The 18,165-nt window shown below is 45.8% G+C and overlaps 1 protein-coding gene and 1 long non-coding RNA gene across 4 annotated transcripts in view; both read right to left on the bottom strand.

Moving 5' to 3' along the window:
* The window catches only part of LOC124307137 (uncharacterized), a 32,443-nt gene extending 26,886 nt beyond the window's left edge, over positions 1–5,557 (bottom strand). For both annotated transcript variants that reach the window (XR_006908748.1, XR_006908747.1), the window contains exons 1-2: positions 4,538–5,557; positions 1,594–2,343 (exon numbers count right to left, since the gene is read on the bottom strand). This is a non-coding gene — a long non-coding RNA (uncharacterized LOC124307137). The remainder of the gene's footprint in view (positions 1–1,593; positions 2,344–4,537) is intronic.
* The window catches only part of LOC124307128 (myocardin-related transcription factor A-like), a 168,889-nt gene that overhangs the window by 97,166 nt on the left and 53,558 nt on the right, over positions 1–18,165 (bottom strand). The gene's annotated exons all lie outside the window — the stretch shown is intronic.

Raw genomic sequence — 18,165 nt, 5'->3', positions numbered from 1 at the left:
AACTGTGCCTACACATCGGTAGAGTTTCACGAATGCTGTCCATGTATTTAAAAATCTATGCTACTTTTTCCTGAATTACTGGAATTCAACGCTAATTATTTACCAGCAGTCAAGGTTATTACCAAGAAAAATCTGAGCAATTTGCCACGACCAATCTGTAGATCGTGACTAATTCGATCGAGTAATATTGAGAAGTCGAAGAGAAGATTTGCGGGATGAGCAACGATTCGGATTCCGATCGAGGGTGGCGAGCATATTCCAACGAAAAATCTTCGGGTCCGAAACGATCACCGGTTGGAGTTTCAACGATAAATCGACCGGATGAAGGATTGAAATCGCGCGACGTCGGTGTAAGATGCAAATACGACAAGGATGCTGCACATCTCTCCGCGTCGAGCGACCGGCGTGTGTACAACAGTTTTTTCTCCTCTATCATAAGTTGAAATAATCGTTCATCGAGAGCGAGCGTCGATCGAGGACCCATGCAGCAGTAGCTGCAGATCATAAGACCGGTGAAACAACAACGGAGAACCTGAGGTATCTGCGTTCCGTAGCAGCCGATTTCCCACCGACAGTCACTGCAGGGTTACGTACAGGTGTTCCTAATTGGAGATTTATAAACAATCCCGTCTAACGCAGTACACCGCAACTTGTCGCAAAGCCGACTGATTTACACAGGCAAGCCTCCTCATGCCGTACGTCAAGACAGATACCCGGGTATCTAGCAGCTCTCGCGTATTAGAATCGTCAGATGGTGTGCCCGTTAGTCACCGATCACCTGGGTCTTAACCTATAAAGCTATAATACCCGCCGACTGCAGTGTACTCGGTAAGCGTGTCGCTGCCTTGGTCGCGGCCTGCGAGTGACTTATGCCTGCGCGGTGATAAGTCCGATTAATTAAGGATTCGAGCCGACGGTGCGGCGCGCGGGAGTCGCAAAGGGGTAGCGACATTGCGGCCGCCAACTATAATCCTAGACTTTGGCGCACGTACCCGGTGTAACGTAACGCGCGGAGAACGTACCTTGCGCTAGGACGAGTTCCCCATGCTAAAAATACAAATTTTGGATTCCAGACGCGGCGCTAGGCCCAAACCAGCGAGTTAATCTCTCCCCGGATCTGGCGTGCGTCCGCGTTGTTTCATAATGAATATCGTACGTTTCGCGGCTATTTCGCATAAGCGGAGAAACTTATATTCGGTACGTACGGTTTTTACGTGAACGAGCACGAAATGCGAGCGATATTTTATTCCCACGCGGTTTGCACCGCGGTTCGTGGTTTACGGAGGAGGACGCGAATGAGGAATAAGAAAGGAGAAATGTGGTAAAAAAAAATTAACGGTAACTTCAAGTTAGTAGCGAAGATTAGCGCGAGAGCCTGACGAATTAATCAAGACACCAGGTGAACGCGCAATAAAAGATACGGCGGACATTACAAGAGGCAGCGCGGACAGGTGCAGCCCGTTGCACACAGCGCGAGTTGCATAGAGGAGGAACATTTATCGTTAATAGGATTTGTTGCCGCGCGGCTCCCGAGCTCCGCGGCATATGGAAGTTTGATCGTTTATTTTCATCACGGTAATTGAATTATATTACCTCATATTTTCATCCTGAGCTGCAATTCCATTCCGATCTTGAAGGAACCCTGCGGAGAGTGAGTGAGCGGGAGAGAGATAGAGAGATGAGAGGGAAGATCGCGAACCTTCCGGGAGCGCGGAGGACATCAGCCTTGCATTTATTATCGATGTAATAATTTGCCGTATTACTAGGTGTAACGTGCGGGCTGCTTCTTCTTCTTCTTCTCCTTCTTCTTCGAACCAGTATTCTCTCGACACGCCGCACGGCAAAACGACGGCTTCCCGCTCGATAAGTCACCGACTTAAGCCACTTTAAGTCACACTCTCTCCAGTCACTTCCCAAAGACTTTCGGGCTATGATTTAGTGCAGCGTTTTTAGCAGTCCCGGTTATTTCAACAGATTTATCGAATGATTTACAACTGATACTTATTTAACATTTATTTTCACATTTGTTTTTACTTCGTTTTCTTTTCTTTCGGTATTACTGTTATTGTTATTTTACGCTTTTCTTTTTACAACGTGCAGCGTTTCGTCGAGTCGTATCATAACACATTTGCGATTATTAAAGTCACTCGCTCCAAGGTATCCTTATCTCAGAATTTATGCGAACTTGTCGAACGGCTCTGTGTATAACCGTGAATATGTAATAACGTTAATGCGGGGTTCGAGAGACAGTTCTCACTGTTTCATTAGTCGCTTCTTTTTCGTCATCTTTTCATTCGCTGTATCTGTCGACAATTCTCCGAAGATTATTTCCCAAGGTAATATCTGAAATATAAAATATTACCGGAAAGGTGTATCATAAACGCCTCCACTATTCTCTGTTAGCGCTGTTAAACGTATCGGCGAGTCATCGAGCAGCCCAGCTTTCGAATTATTGGAAGCCTGAGGGATCATCTCATTGTCAGTGTCGAGAGGAGAAAGATGCTTTACTGATTCCCAGTTTCTAGAAATGTGGGGGTTACTATATGATACGTACACTGTGATTATTTCAAGCAGAAGTCTGACGTGAATCCAGTTATCCCAGAAAAATCACGAGACTAATAAAAATTCCCCTAAACATAACGCTATAGCTGGCCCAGAAGTAATAGAAAGGCTTGACAAATCATTGGAAATATAATAACTTCTTCAAGGATTGAAAAACCAGTCATTCCTCGAGTATTCAAAATGGCGCGCAGCTAAAAGAATGAGAAGGGGATACGGTGAAACAATCATTTGTTATTTGCGGACCTGAGGTGGACTTGAAGCTTTGCCCTTAACTCCCGCCCACCTGTACCTCCTGGCATATTTTAAACCCGTGGAAGTGATAATTCTCGATACCATTCTCCTAACGAGCAACAAGAAAATTGCGCCGGTAAGACTGATCCTGGCAAAATGATAATAAGAAAAAAAGGTAGAATCTTTCAATAAAAGCTTGTTGTTAAAACTGAGACTTTGCTTGCAGGTATCGTCGACGAATGCGAGCCCCGTCGGCTGAGTCGCTGGTTGTATTGTAAGGAATCCGCGATCTCACGATGGTGTGGCAGAACTGCGTTGAAGAGTGTTGCAAAATATTGGCCAATCAAGCCGAGTATCGAGATAAGATATTTCAAGATCCTTTTATTACGAGCGAGGAGGATCAAGTCGAAACTTCGTTCGGTTCATTTTATTTCTACACACATGCATAAATGTACAGCTATATACACGCGACGTGACTGCTCGACATCGCGTACTCGCAGTTATTATACGCAAATATGCGTGCAAACTTGTATTGTATACATATTCGCGAAGAAGTGGAGCACGGCGTGAAATTTGGAAGATTTTTTTAACAACCGCAACGATTTAAGGCGTCTCTCACTCCCGTGGAAGGTACATGCGGCAAGCAGAGTACAGGCGATTATATCTGATCTTGGGCAAGTCGTATGGGAGGTAGGTAGATAGGTAGGTAGGTAGGTAGGTAGGTAGGTACACCACGTAGGCCCCGTGTGCCTTCGTGAGATGAATATTAGTCCGCAGGTTGTGCCTTTGACCACGAAACAAGATAGGGAGTTTGACTTTGAGTGACATATAATTAGGACCGTTAATCAAGCGTGAATAATGAGACGTGAGTGCGATCGTGGTGAATAATTAGACGTAAGAGAAGGTATTTTATAAGTATACAGAGGTGCAGGTGAACAATAACGATTGCTAGTTAGAATTTCATTACAGATTATAGCATACGCGGACGTGATAGACCATTAATGAGTTACTTATGATCGTATCGCGGCAGCGGAAGAAGAATGAACAGCAGCCGGCAAAGTAATACCTGAACACCGTGTACATTATACCATACAGAAGGGACATTAATTATTTTCACTGTAAATCGGCACAGGGGAAATTGCAGTACGCTCGTTATACTCTTGTTATTGTAACGTTGTTAATTTTGTTTCACTAGCACGTAGGTATATCATTCATTTTTTACGTCTCATTCCCTCGTTTTATTTTTCAGCGACGCATTGGTCAGTGCAAAGCGCAGTTGGTTATGCAAACGAGAATAACGACTCATCGCGAACCGTGGTTTAATCGCCATCTACCTCTCTATCGAAACAGGCAGTGTAGATGCTTCGAGAAACTCTAAACTAAACGATCCGAGTCGTAGGCGAGGTTGAATAGATTGTTGCATAAATTTAGTGAATCATTTGACTTTACCAACGGCTTCAAAGTGTCCGGTGAACTTGAATTTCAATAGCTGCAGATTATACATATACTTACGTTTCTAAATTGCATAACGCACATTGCCGACCGCGAATTACCCAAGTGATACTGTGAATTTACAAACTAGACGTGAATCATCTCTAAAGCAAAAAAGCCTTCGCTACGTGGGTGAAATTTCATTTGGCTAGTTCGTAATGGACGCGAATAAGTTGTTGACGTAGACAAATAATAATGATGACAAATTATATTTTATTGCGCCGTTGTACAGTATCGATAGAAACTTTCTCACCGATCGAATAGGTTGATTCCCGTTGATTGGTAAGAAAAATAATCAAGGCAATTATCTCAGAGCGATTGACCAAATAAGCCCAATGGCAGAGTCAGTCCTCGTAGTGTCTTCCGTTGTTGTTGAACGGGTCGTCGTTGATCGGAGGTCGTTGGATACGGCGCCGAAAATATTTCCTGTATTTCTTGGGAGGCGCGCACCTTATTATTCTTCGTCTTCGTATTCGCGTTCGTATTCGTGTTTGCCGCTCTTATTCTGGTCGGTCCAGGATTCGGCTTTTCCTGCATCCGGTTACATTTCGTGGATTCGGGTCTTCGGTCTTTTCGTTTCGTGAGCGAAGTCGTAACAAGATCGAGGTACTGTCGGTGAGGAATGCGATTTACACGAAGAATGAAGATAAATCCGTTCATGAATCCCGATAAACGATGATCGTGTACGATACTCGCGTAAGCAATGTGGCAAAATACTCAGTGTGTGTATACAAGTGAAGTAAGAAAAGTCTGACAATGGGAGGGTTCGACAAAGAAAATTCTTCAGTCAGATGGACAATAATGTGAAAAGTACAATGAGCGAGCGTGTGCAATGCGGATGGTACGATGGAATAAATATTATATATCTATAATCGGGAGGTGAAAAATGGAGAGATCAAACAAAAGATCCTCCTTGACATTGAGGAGACTTTTCAAGGTGGTGGAAGTGACGTGACACGTGGTGTTTAGAGACGCGCCGACAATGCAGGCGGTCGGTGATATCGTCATCGACAGTACCCGTACCTTATCACCTTCACTGACAGCCGACATCCGGACCAGAGTGCAGGCTCCAACCCCCACCAGAGGACCCGATGGTCGTTCCTGTTACTGTTGCTGAGGTGGTGGTGCTGGTGGTGGTGGTGGTGGTGGTTGACGATGGTTGGAGGTGGTCGAGTAGCCAACGTGCACCGGGTGTCGAGTCCCACTCGGCAAACACTAAGCAGCAGCCACAGTCCTCTCAAACAGGAATAGCATTAAACACTGATCTGCAATCGCGTGGCCAGCGTGGCGCGGCGGTTCGGTCCCCAAGAAGAAGTCGGGAGGGCAGGGACAAACCCACGCGTCAACTCTGCCTCCGCAAATTGCCACGATACGTACGGGGAGGCTCAGAAGAATCCTCAGATCGACAGAGTCGTCAAGTGTTTCACCGCGGCTGGGATTGATCATACGGTTCCAGGAATCGGTTTAACGGTACGCATCGGTCAGTCCCTGTGCAACGATCACACGAAATCACACGTACACGTATCCGCCGATGACGAGCTTCCTCCTACAGGCCAGGGTTTCAGGGTCACGTTCGTAGCGAGTCGAAACCGCAAAAGAATTCGTTTCGAAAACACCGGGTAGATTATTTGCTGTCAGCGTTTTTCTCTCTTTTTCTCACTATATCTCCCACGATAGTGGGGTACCTGTTTCCAACGTATGGCAACTGTAGCCAAGCCTGTTGACTCTGCGAAACGTATGATCCGCCAACGCGTTCACCTGCATGACGTGGACGACCAGATCGAAGCATGGTGTCCCGGCTCTGCCTGATGTCGGTTTGCGAATTAGCATCGAGACCGTAGGCGGCGATAGATGCAAAGGTGGGAGATGATATCGACGCGAATCACTTCGTCGATGCAGATATGAATTTCCAACAACCGGACACCTGTTAAGGCAGACTATTCGCTTGCTCCAAGGAAAGCCTATCTTTCCGTGGACTAATTGGAATATATCGCTCTGGTTCCCTTTGCTCGTTCCCCGACCTTCCACGTCGCACTTGCTCTCTATACTTCTCTCGCTCTGATCACAGTCGATAGTTGCTATCGGGATGCGTATCGTGTGCCCGATGCACGCTTCTGTGATGCTGCGGCAAAGAACCATTTTATTGTGTATCCGAATTTCCAACCCCGAGATTACGTCGGAACACAACTGAAATCCGGTCCCTTCGTTTTCGTCATTTTCAAGAATTGATTACGTGATTTTGAAAAGCAGGTTAAACGATCTGAGATTAAGATATAATCGTATATTTCCGTCAACTGGTCTTTGGAGACAGATTGAAGCATAGCAAAATTTCTTTGGAGTCCCGCGATTTCACAGAATTTTCAAATAATGTATTTTGAGAGAAACACGCAGCGTGATATTTATGCGCAATTTACGTACTCCTCGTTTCTAAATTTCACATTGCTCACATTTCACCGACAACCTCATTTCGCTTGTTAAAATTCTCGTTCGTAATAATTTACGGTGGGTAAAAGGAGAAGTTTTAAAAAAAAATTGTAGCGCAAAAACTAATCGTAGCGGAATCGAGATGCGAAAAATGGAAAGTGTGACCCTGGCAGCCAATCGTGGATCCCGTGAGACAGGCCATACGTCAATATTGCCATAGGCTGATGCCCAAGCGATACACATATACAGGATATACCAGCTACTATGACGCCGACATCTCTCTCATACCTGTACGTATATTTTCAGCTTGCGGGCCCGTTTTACTCGGCGTAATAACGCTCGACTAATTACCGATTTTCTCCGTCGATTGCCGGTTGCAAAATTGCCTCTCACTCGACAGAAAATAGACTTTTAAGAACTGACCAATTAAAGATTGTATGTACCAGACGTCAGCCGTAGCTATTTACTTCTGTAACGTCTATCGGATTAAATCGAGACGGACGAGACGTAGGTAGAAATGACACCCTGGACTCGATCATTGTCCAATCAACGCATTCGTACCAGGATCATTATGTAGAATTCACAGTTAATTGAAACGTCATCGTCATTTTGTCTTTTTGACTCAACGCAGATTAGGCTGTGACGATGACGCTTGCACACGCGTTCCAATAATCAGTATTACGAACCGAACGTGACCTGAACATATGCAAAATTTTTCATACTCGAACGTGATGCAGACGTTACTTGACAAAGCTGACTTGACATGAAACGGCGGCGATCTGGATCTCGAGTTATCGTCTCAATCACGTGGCGAAATAAAAATATTGCGCGGGCGTTGTTGGTGCTTGACAAATCATATGCTTGCGTCCCTTCTCAACCGGACTATTTTATTCGTCTGCCGACTGCTTCGTATCAATTCGTTACACATATCTGTGATAATAGAAATATTTATGATTACCTATCCGTCGTCAAGATTGTCTTCTTTTTCTTCTTCCGCTTCTACTACTACTGCTACTACTTTTACAACTACTACTATATTGCACTGTAGTTGTAGTGCCGACCCAGATTCGAGTTGCGCTGATCAAAACATCAGGCTCTTGCGGAAAGAATTACGACATTATGAAGGTGATGACTGACTGTTTGACGGTACAATAACCGATACCATATGTGCGTAGAATAACAGAATGGTAATTCTAGGTACGCAGAATTGAGAGTAACGCGTTCGGACAACGGGTGAAATTTTCCAGACCATTAAACGAGAAGCAGTTCGGTTTAAGTTGCATAAGCCAGCTGCGGACGACGGCCTGCAAAACCATCCGGTTTCAAGTTTGAGTCCAGTGTTTATCTGCGGGCGTCGGTTTCGTAAAGCACCGTCTTTTGTTTTCGCGATTCTTTGTACTTAAAGGGAGTTTTTAACGGTGTCCGTAAGGCCGCCTTTATTACAGACTACAGACGGATCGACAATCAAACGGACACTTTGGCCCTCTTGTTTTATCGGTCCATTTCGTTTACTGCCTTCGCCTCGAGAAGCGCTGCTTGTTGCGGGTCCAGTATTAACCATTTTGTTAGGGGTAGACCGTTTAGCGGGACGCTCAACCAACGATTCTTTGAACGAACGGCAACGCCGACAACGATTATTTGATAAATACCTCTTATATCCGCCGTTTTATTGCTCCCTCTGCCACGTGGGATAAAATTATTTCTACGGCCGTTGACGAATCGGAATAACAATAATTTCATCGACAATCGAATCGTAGCTAATGTACCGAATCACTGAACTTGAAGAGGCAATTTAACGCCGGACAACAAGAGAAAAGAATCGACGTTTTATCCGAGTGACAAAGCTATTAAACCCGCGTGTTGCCTCTGATAGAAACACTTACGTTTACACGGAACAGATTGATCGGAAAGTGCTTAGAAATGTTTACAGAAGAAGTTCGTATTAACCCAGATAAATTAAGTGTAGAAATCGATCGTTAAGAAGAACAATCAAAGGCCAAAGAATAGCAGAAATAGTTTGGCCCGGTAATGGGTTGCGCAAGTTCATCCGTCCGTGGCGTATCATAGATACACTTTTCTAAAGATGTGAATCGAACACTCTCGACAGCCAAAATGAAATGAGAATGGAGTAGCGAGTGATAATAATAAAGTAAAAAAATTAAAAACAGCGTTTGATGTGTATTATGTGTATACGTATGGTAGATATAATTGAAACGGTTCAAGGAAATATAATTATCTGTTGCACAATGAAGCGTTTTTAATTGGCTCCCGAATTTCGTAAACAAAAACTAATGTTAAACGGCATAAGTGAACGGAGGGAGATTGATTTGAAACGTAGGATTCCTATACGAAAGTAGAACGCAGCTGTGAATGTATCCTGGAATTTGATTACAATTGCGTTTAATGGACGTTACGTTACTGTTCATGATCAGATACCTTTACAAATTCGATTTTCACGGGGCTAATGGCCCCGTTTCGTATATTACAGCGATCCTTTCATCCATCGTTTGAATTTTAGAAAAAGTTTATGGTTCCGAGTAAACAACTCCATCCATCGATGAGTCGTAGATATTTTCAGACGGATTCCTATCGACATGAAAGAAACACGTCCGTACCATCGATACGAGCGCACAAGTAAACGTTCATTTTCTCTTTTGGGGAGGTATTAACGCATAATTCTCACATATAGGTTACATATGTTCAATTTTCAATACGCTTCCGTGTATGGTGGCGACTCATGTTATTAAGTTATTCGATTGACAAGCTGACGCTGGCGCCTATTTAGACTGTGAGGTTCTCTTCCAGGCGCCAGCATTCGGTCCACATAACCAAGCACGTTAAACAGAACGTTGCGCGTGCGCAAATGTTTGCCTGTCTAGGTTTTTGAATTCTTAGATCACTGGTGAAAAAATCACTGTCGCCTCACCTCGGCTTGTCTGCTGTCGTATAATAACGTGCTAACGTAATATGTATATGAGGTATGACGAAAGGGAAAATTATACAAGAATTCAGCGACGTTACGAAGATTGGAAACGCGTATACACATTACGCATATGATACATACGTCCAATGGTGGGACAAGAATCGAAATCGATTTTTCAGTTCATCTCTTTGTGGTGCGGATTAGAAATAAATATCGCGGTTGACCTTGCGCTTTCATGTGGTATAATCAGTAATTAATTAGATCTAAGGAAAGTACCTCAAGGCAATAACGTCGTTCCTCTGACATTTACCTGGAAACGAAGCACCGTTTTTAGATACATGTACATATTATATACATACACGCATGTATCCCGGCGTTCCGCGCAATGTTCAAACATGGGCAATTTAACTTTAGCTTAGAATTGAAAATGCAAGTAGGTCTTCGGAGAATGCAATTTAATGAGAAATATAAAAATGGCAAGGTGAGTAGTCGAGTGGCAAGCCTGCAGAGTCGCGCCGTGTCCTTCGCGCTTTCTAGCTGCCGCCAGTGCTGTTACAGAGTTATAAGGCCTCCGGATCTCTGCAGATCTCCGCAGGAACAGTTACGGATGACACGTACCTACCTTGCTGGTCTACGATTGCGGATCCCATACGGTAATACGAATCATTCGACAGATACCGAGTGCAGAAACGCGGCGAGTTGCAAAAATACTTGGAATGAAAAAAGTTTAAAAATCCCCCAGAAAGTTCCTCGCTATTTTATACCGTGATCGCGGTTGCGCTTCTTTATCGCTCCGCGCGTAACATTTTTTCGCGTACTGGTTCTCCAAACAGCCAAAGGCGTTCCAACAGACCGATGAAAACGGGAACAAATGAAGTTCGACGTAATGAGGTCCTAAAGCGAGGGAGAACCCGTTCTTTAATTTATTCTCCCCCTCCCGCCCCCTATTTACGGCTCCGGGAGGATCCAGTTTTCCCGCATGCGGCCTGCCTGCATGGGGCATCGGCGGGTATAAGTAGAGGTATGTTGTACGTTCGCCGCTGCCACCGACGCCGAGGATGCGGCTGCAGCAGGGCCGCCTTTTGCCTCCTGCATTTAGGAACCCCGGTTGAGCTAACCTCGCCTACCGGTCCGACAACAGGACCCGCAAGAAAGTTGACATTATATAAATCGCAATCAACGACCCCCCTTTCGTGCGCGAACGCGGTACAACGCTCGTCGAATATCGGGGTCCTCGAGATTCGGCGGGATTTTTCGACGTGTCGTAAAAGACTCGAATGTACCTGCGATAATACAGGGAACGATGCAAACAATTGCGTATCGCTCATTCGACATGCCTCCGATCCGAATTTGATCCGATCGACGCAATCCTCGAGGCGCCGAGTCGAAGGTACAGCGAGAAAAACGCTAACGGTCGATACTGTCAAGTTTGGTAATGGTTGACAAATCACCTCGTTTCAAGACTCCGGACTGGCTGGTGTTCGTTCGCCAAGATGGATACTTTTCGAAAAACTATCAAGCTAGAACGGGCGTCCGACCGACTTTTGAACCGACGCCTCGTATACAATCGTTAATCTAACAGACAAGAGGATTGCGCACGCGGCGTGTTATACATATAGTGGTGGTCTTTACGGACGTTGGACTGGCGAGTCGTGATTGCCTAGCGTCAGTCGTGTGTAAATTGTACACAAAATATGTCAGGAGCTGACCGAAGCAGTTCACCTTTACACGGGGTGGATAGGTGGGTATGGGTACGAGGTTGGTAGCTCGGTGGCTGGTATTGGTGCAGTAATTCCGTCGACGACGTCGGACTCTTTGAAATTCCCGCGTGCGTTAAACGGACCCACGTCGGCAAAACTTGACTTGACTCGAATGATTGTCTGTCCGTCCGTCTCTCCGCCTGTCAGGCACGATCGAGGTCATTGCTCGAGATGCCGAAGACCCCGTGATTAACGCGCGAATCGGAAACCACGATTTGCGACCATTCGGCTCGGAGGCAGTTTGATGCGCTCTTCAAAACGCGTGCTATTGTATGCGCCTGGATGAAAACCAGCAACGATTGTACTCTTAAACAAATTTATCATAGTTACCCACACTTCGTAAAGCTCTTCGCGGTCTGAAGCTTACCTGAAACAAGAAAAAAAAAAAATCACGTTAATCGATCGCACGGTACATGCACAGCTGATTGTGAAATGAGGAAAGAGAAAAAGAAAGGAGCGACAGGATCAGCTGAGGATATCACGAGCTCGGATGCGTTTACGTAACGGAAGAAGGATGGCACTCGTTACAGGAAATGGTGGCGAGAGATGGGTTCCTTTTTTTTGTTCTTTGCTTCTCTCCTCCTTCTCTGACTATCGTCTCCGTTCTTTTGTACGCGTGATTATTTTTTACACTTTTTACGGAGGAGGGCGATCGAGGCTGAGAAGACCGCAGGGCGGCTCGGTAACCCTGTAATCTGGAGATAGTTACCGATACACACATGCGCGCGCGTCCGAGAGAGATTTCTCGCATGGATGGACGGATGATTGTTTGTAGGCAGAAAACGGGGGGCTAAGTAGGTGCCGGTAGAGAGATATGTATGTGACCAGGCGAGAAGGCATCGGCTGCACAAGGCGCGAATGACGCGGTTGCCATACGCGCGCCCGATTTCTTTATCGCGTCAAAAAATAGGTACGGAGGCTCGTGTAACATTATCGTTGTTGCACCTACGGTGGAGTCCTCCTCCAAGTACCGAACACCCGAAACTCTACTCGGTGTTGTGAATGTCTACCACGCACCGTGATTGCTATGCATAAATTGGACGATGGAATTCCAATCACCGGACGCAGGGAGTCGGCCGAGTGCTCAAAGGCACCCGGTGGGTATCGGTACCCCGTGTTCCATTTAGCTCGGGTCAGTTGTGCCGAGGTGCTGAGAGAAGAGCGAGAGAAAATACGGCATTGTTGACACTCTACCGGAGGCAAGTGTCCGCGGTTCACAATCGTCAGCGTCGTGCATAGCGCGGTTTATAATACGGAAATACCGATGTCGGATAAAATTAATAGCCGTCTTATTCGTACGTAGTAATTTTCTTTCCTCAAAATTCTTTCAAATTTTTGATTACGATCTCCGGTCCGACCCGCACGCGAGACTGGAACGCGTTTCACCGCGTAGCTATAACCGAGAAGTAGTAAGTAACGAATTTCATCGGGGGGGGAATAATTGTATTCGAGTCCCCGCTTCGGGCGGAATGCTCAAAGGCACTCGGAAGATAAGGGCTACTCCGTTTTACTCCGTGACGATAGAAACACCGAGATTACTCGCCGGATCGGAATAAGCGTAACGACAAGTCGGCGACGGGATTACAGCGACGAGGGAAGAAGGCAGATAGATAAGAAACGGTAGACAAGGGAGAACAGCCGGATGTGTATAAACAACCGAACGGCGAATAAACATTTGCGAAGGCAATTGGAGAGAAACTGTTTTTCTCGGATAACGTGAGAATTTTCTTGGTTTTTTTCACGTCGTCGCGTAGAATCAATCGGACGAATCCGTGGAGACGGGGCCGCCTTGTATAGCTGTACCGACGAGATTCACGGCTCGTTGACTTAGTATCTACGGCAGGCGTCAATTATCGGGCAGCGTCGCGAAAGGCAAAATTCAATTACGTTAGAAAAACAGGCTGATTTGCCCGTCAGGAATGAAACGGCTGTCGACTTGTAACCTGACAACGGTGCCTGTACCTTTGTGTGGGGCAACACCTATTTCGCGATTGTGTTATTATACGGAGAGAGGATCGAGGCATGCGTGGAGAGAGATTAAAGGTCCGCTTACTCCGTAAGATTCCGAGACTTTCCCTGCGCCGTCATCGTCTATGTGCTAACGTAACGACAGCCGGAAGAAGAATCCCGGGAATTTAAGCGTTGGGCATGAATGAGAATCGCTGGAATTTAATTATCGTACTTCGACTCGGTCTTGATTATTTGCGAATAGTTTGTACGAAACTATTCGCTTCTGATATAATTACAAATGGAATGGAATAGGTGTAAGATACGCGGTGAGGCGAGTTGAGTGAACGGAGTACTTAGATTTATCGGCTGCTTTCGAGGAGGTCGAAAGAAGTCAAAAGCAGCCTTCTGGAATATCGCTGTCCAGACTCCGGATTCTACGGATCTTACCGAGCTCTGCAGCGATATCCTTCAGCAATCGTTAAGGGCCTTGATCGATCGTCACGATCTCGATCTCGCCGTAGGACCACCGTTAGATCTGTTCTCTGTCGGACGTTCGCACCTTTGAATGAGGTTCTAATTTCATACAATTTGGTGAAGCGAAATCGTGGGGCAATCCGACACCGTTTGTCCCCCGATCGGAGGACGCGGTTATTCACCATTACGGCACCAAACCCGCAATTTTGTGATACGTGAGGACCGATTTCACGATACAACCGAGACCGACCGAGGGTGGAGCACGTGTCGATCATTGACGCGATTCGATCTCGACGGTGAAAGGCCCACGTTTCATTTATTCGGTCGCGATCGGTGCCGGAAGTTGTCGTCTTTTTTTCTTTCAACATGCCTGCAACAATTTTTATTTCCACCTATATGTACCGAATCGAGAAACGTCGGATAGTCCTGCGCACTAAAATTAATGGCTCCAATGATAAAGACGTATCGGTAACCAAAGGCTGGATCACACAACCGTTGCTACATCTCAATCGTATTGCGGGCTGGGGTCGAGGGGTCGAGTCCGTGGCCCATTACTGCGATCGACAACAGCTAGAAACACGAAACATGAAACACACGCGTTTATACGCCATACGGACCGGTCGTAGTCGCTCGGTCTATATATACATGCTCAGATTTTACGTTTGTTAGGTCATGTTCGAACCGCAAACGAGTCTCCGAGGTACACACGGACGCACACATGCACATGTGTATACATATATCGCAAGGCACATTCCTCGGTAATGGATTGTAAAAGCGGACCATGTGATATTATTATTTGGCTTGTTCTTTGGCAGAGGGCGAGGCCTCGTCCCGACGTACGCGTTATTAAAAAGCGAACCCGCCCGAGACGTCCGTTCGACGCGATGCGTGTAACGTGGCTACAACGAACTCGCCTGTCACAATCGACGTATAACCTACGTTTTGTTTGGCAATCGTACGAATTTCGATTTCGATCGACACGTGATGAAAATTAACTCGACGTATAATTGAACGGATATATATACCTGCGCGTGTAACCTGCGAATCGTATTACCTGTGCGTTGAACAATGACGCGTTGTCGGTTTTCACCCCCCGTCCCCGCCCCTTACCCTCCTTTCTTTCCACCGTCTCTGTCTTTCTTCTCCCGAGAGTCCCACAACCGTAGGAGTGAATAAATCAAGATACGAAAATAAAACATTTGGCGCCGGAAGATCAGCCGTGAATAAATCAGCGTTCGAGTGTAAAAAATTAAAGAGAGTAAAGTGAAATAAAATCAGATCAAGTTTTAACCGCACGGGTACCGGAGCTCACGTGCCGCTTTAAGTTGAATGGACTTGTTCTACCTCGGCAGCGTCGTCTGGGTACCGCGGACTTTCTTGTTTAGATGAGTCGCTTATTCGCAATGGCAAGATCGATTATGCCGATTCGATCGCGTGTCTGGTGAGCGCTCCGATCGGCGGGAATTCATCTCTTAGAATCCTGTGGATCGATGATCGCTGTAGCATTCAAGTAGGAATATCCGAGCGCGGCACGTAAGCCGCAAACCCTGCGATTAAAATTTCGCCCTACTTCCACCGAGTGCCGTTTACCGTTTTTGTCCTACGCTTGCGGCCGCCGCGAAACCACCGTCGCTTTTTCTGAAGCTAACGAGCCTCGCGGGTAATAAAATCGTTCGCGTGCTCGTAAAAGTATAAACCTAAAAACTATTGGGATATTGATTTCTGACCGTCAAATTGGCACCGCGAATCGACACGCGTTTCGGCGTCTCGCTTAAGGCGTTTGTTCGGCCCCCCCGAGAATCAGGACTGCGGGGAGATTTACTGTCCGTAAAATCGAGGTTGAAAGCATTATCGTGTTTTCCAGTACCCGGATCAAATTCATTCGAAAAAAATTTGTTGTTCGAACGGTATTTCTGTTTACACTGCTCTCTCATGCCGGTTGTTCGTAATATAATGACGAATTGTTACGATTTATATTGGAACAAGAACGTTGCAGCCATAAGCAGGTGTAAGTGCTTTGCTGGTACAATTTTACAAGATAAATCATCGGTGTTAAAGCGGTAAGTCATCGTATAATACAGTGGGTCCGGAGCTTGGTGTGATATTTTTTATTCGTCGTTTTTGTTTTTCATCTTCATCATTTTATCGAACAACTCGACGAGACACCCTCCTCACGATATCGGTTGGTAAGAGAGCTGCATCGCCGCGAAGCGGGCGAGAAACAAGTAGCGCGATGATGAAACATAAACTATTGAAATTTTTATCGATTCATCGGTTAATGAGGTGGGTATCTCGCATGCGAGATCTGTTCTTGTTCTTGTTCTTGTTCGTGAGAGCAAGTGAGCGAGGACGGAAGGCTGGGAACGGTGACTGGTGAAACTTAGCTGGATGTTCGGTGCAAAAGGAACCCAACGACTGGGAGAGAAGAGAAGAGAGGCACCTACGGTATGAGAAGAAGAAGAAGAAGAAGAAGGGCAAGAAGGGGGCAAGAGGATTGATGAAAAAAACAAGAGTGAAGGGAAAAAGAGAAACACGGCGAGGGGGGGGGGGGGGGGGGGGCAAAAGAAATGGTGGGCTGGATATGAGGAAAGGAATCGAAGCCCAAGGGCAAGTTCCAACTGCCAATATTTGCAAATTGAATAACTGAGGAGTTCCACTGGGACGAATGATGCGTGTCGGACAAGCGGGTATTGAAAGTCCATGTCCTGTAATTCCCGTATCGAACTGTCAGCGGAATATCAATAGACTAGTGGTGTACATTGCTTAGAATGAGACGGCGCGAATTTTATCCAATATACTCCGGTCGGTCGGTGTCGGCGGTTTTTTGATCATTGTCGTGGCGATGATCGAAGCGACGAATATTGTCTACCGGCTTGTGTGCATATGTATCCGAATGTCAATCTTCCTCCGGAGACAATTAATATTCCTTGATATTAACGACACGGAACGACCGCCGAGGTTTGCCAATCACCGAGATTGTTAATCGAATGAAATTACAACAACTGATATTTATTACTTACAAGCACTGCGGGTACTTAATCACGTACGTAACATACGTACGTGCATATGTATACATATATGTTTGTATCTCGCGTACCAATTCATTTTCACCCGGTTTCGTCCAACGGTAATAAATGAAAAATCGAGAGAAAAAAATGCGGCAATGAAAATAACTAACAATAAAAATAAGTGAATAAACGCGAAGAATTCAAAGGCAAAAAAAAAACCCCCCAACGAACCGTAATTCAAAAGTGCAGAGCAAGACGACGGTGTTTAAAAAAAAAATACGTTCATCGTCTCATAACTACCTCTCGATTCGAGACAGCCGAAGAGTATTATTATACATACGTAGATAATGGACACAGTAGCCAACGTCGCGGCGTCGTTACGTTGCCACATTTATTTCCAGTGCTGTAACGGCAACGGAATTCTTCACCTTGCAATTAACAAGGGCTTGATCCTTAGCAAGTTCAGTAAAAAAAAAAAAAGAAGAAAAAAGAACCTCACGATCGGTACGAATTAAAATCTGATTAAAAGCTGACTCTCGCGAAAAAAAAAATTAAATAATCCACTGCAAATAATTTACTTTGAAATAACAGCAACCGTTACGCAAGCTCCGTGGGATATAAATAAAACTTTGACGAGCCGAAGTTAAAGAGACACTGATTTTGATATCCCTGCGAAATGAAAATAAGCTGGCTTAAGTTCCCCTTCGTAGTAAGTGTTTTCTCCCTGCGTTACGACGTGGTTAAATAGCGGTAAAATACGTGTTATTTTCGAGGAGGCTCGCGAATCACGAGCACTGGATTCGACAAACGGGGGCGATGCAGGGGTGCGACCGCATCTTGTTAGGCGGAATTAATTGCGAATCGTTTCGCTAACGACGGTCATTTTCAACGCCTCATCCTCTCTCTCTCTCTCTCTCTCTCTCACCCTGTGGTCGCTTGATCCTCGTCAACGCTGACTCGGTTCGAACGAAGTGGCCCTTCCGGCGCGAATTCATCGCCGCGTGGTCGCGCGGTATGTCCAGCTTATTATTAAGGTCGTATTAAGGCCGTTACGGTCCACTTTAAGGTTGCCGTTGCCGGTGCCTACCTGATACGCCGCGATGCGACACGCATATTACGTCGAAAGCGCAGACTGATCATTAAATCGCTATACGTTACACGATGCGTGCCGTGCGTCCGCGCCCCGCGCGTCCGTCTGTTTCGTTGGCTTGCACGAAAGTGTGCATCCCGCGTTTATTCAAGAGCGGGAGCGTTTGCTCTTCCTCGTCTAAACTCGGTCCATTACCACCTCCTCGGAACGATGTGCGGCTTATGATTAAATAATTACACCTTTCGGCTCTCG

Source organism: Neodiprion virginianus, chromosome 6 (genome assembly GCF_021901495.1).
Source record: "Neodiprion virginianus isolate iyNeoVirg1 chromosome 6, iyNeoVirg1.1, whole genome shotgun sequence".
In the NCBI taxonomy this organism is placed as follows: Eukaryota; Metazoa; Arthropoda; class Insecta; order Hymenoptera; family Diprionidae; genus Neodiprion; species Neodiprion virginianus.
This window is presented reverse-complemented; position numbering and strand designations above follow the sequence as displayed.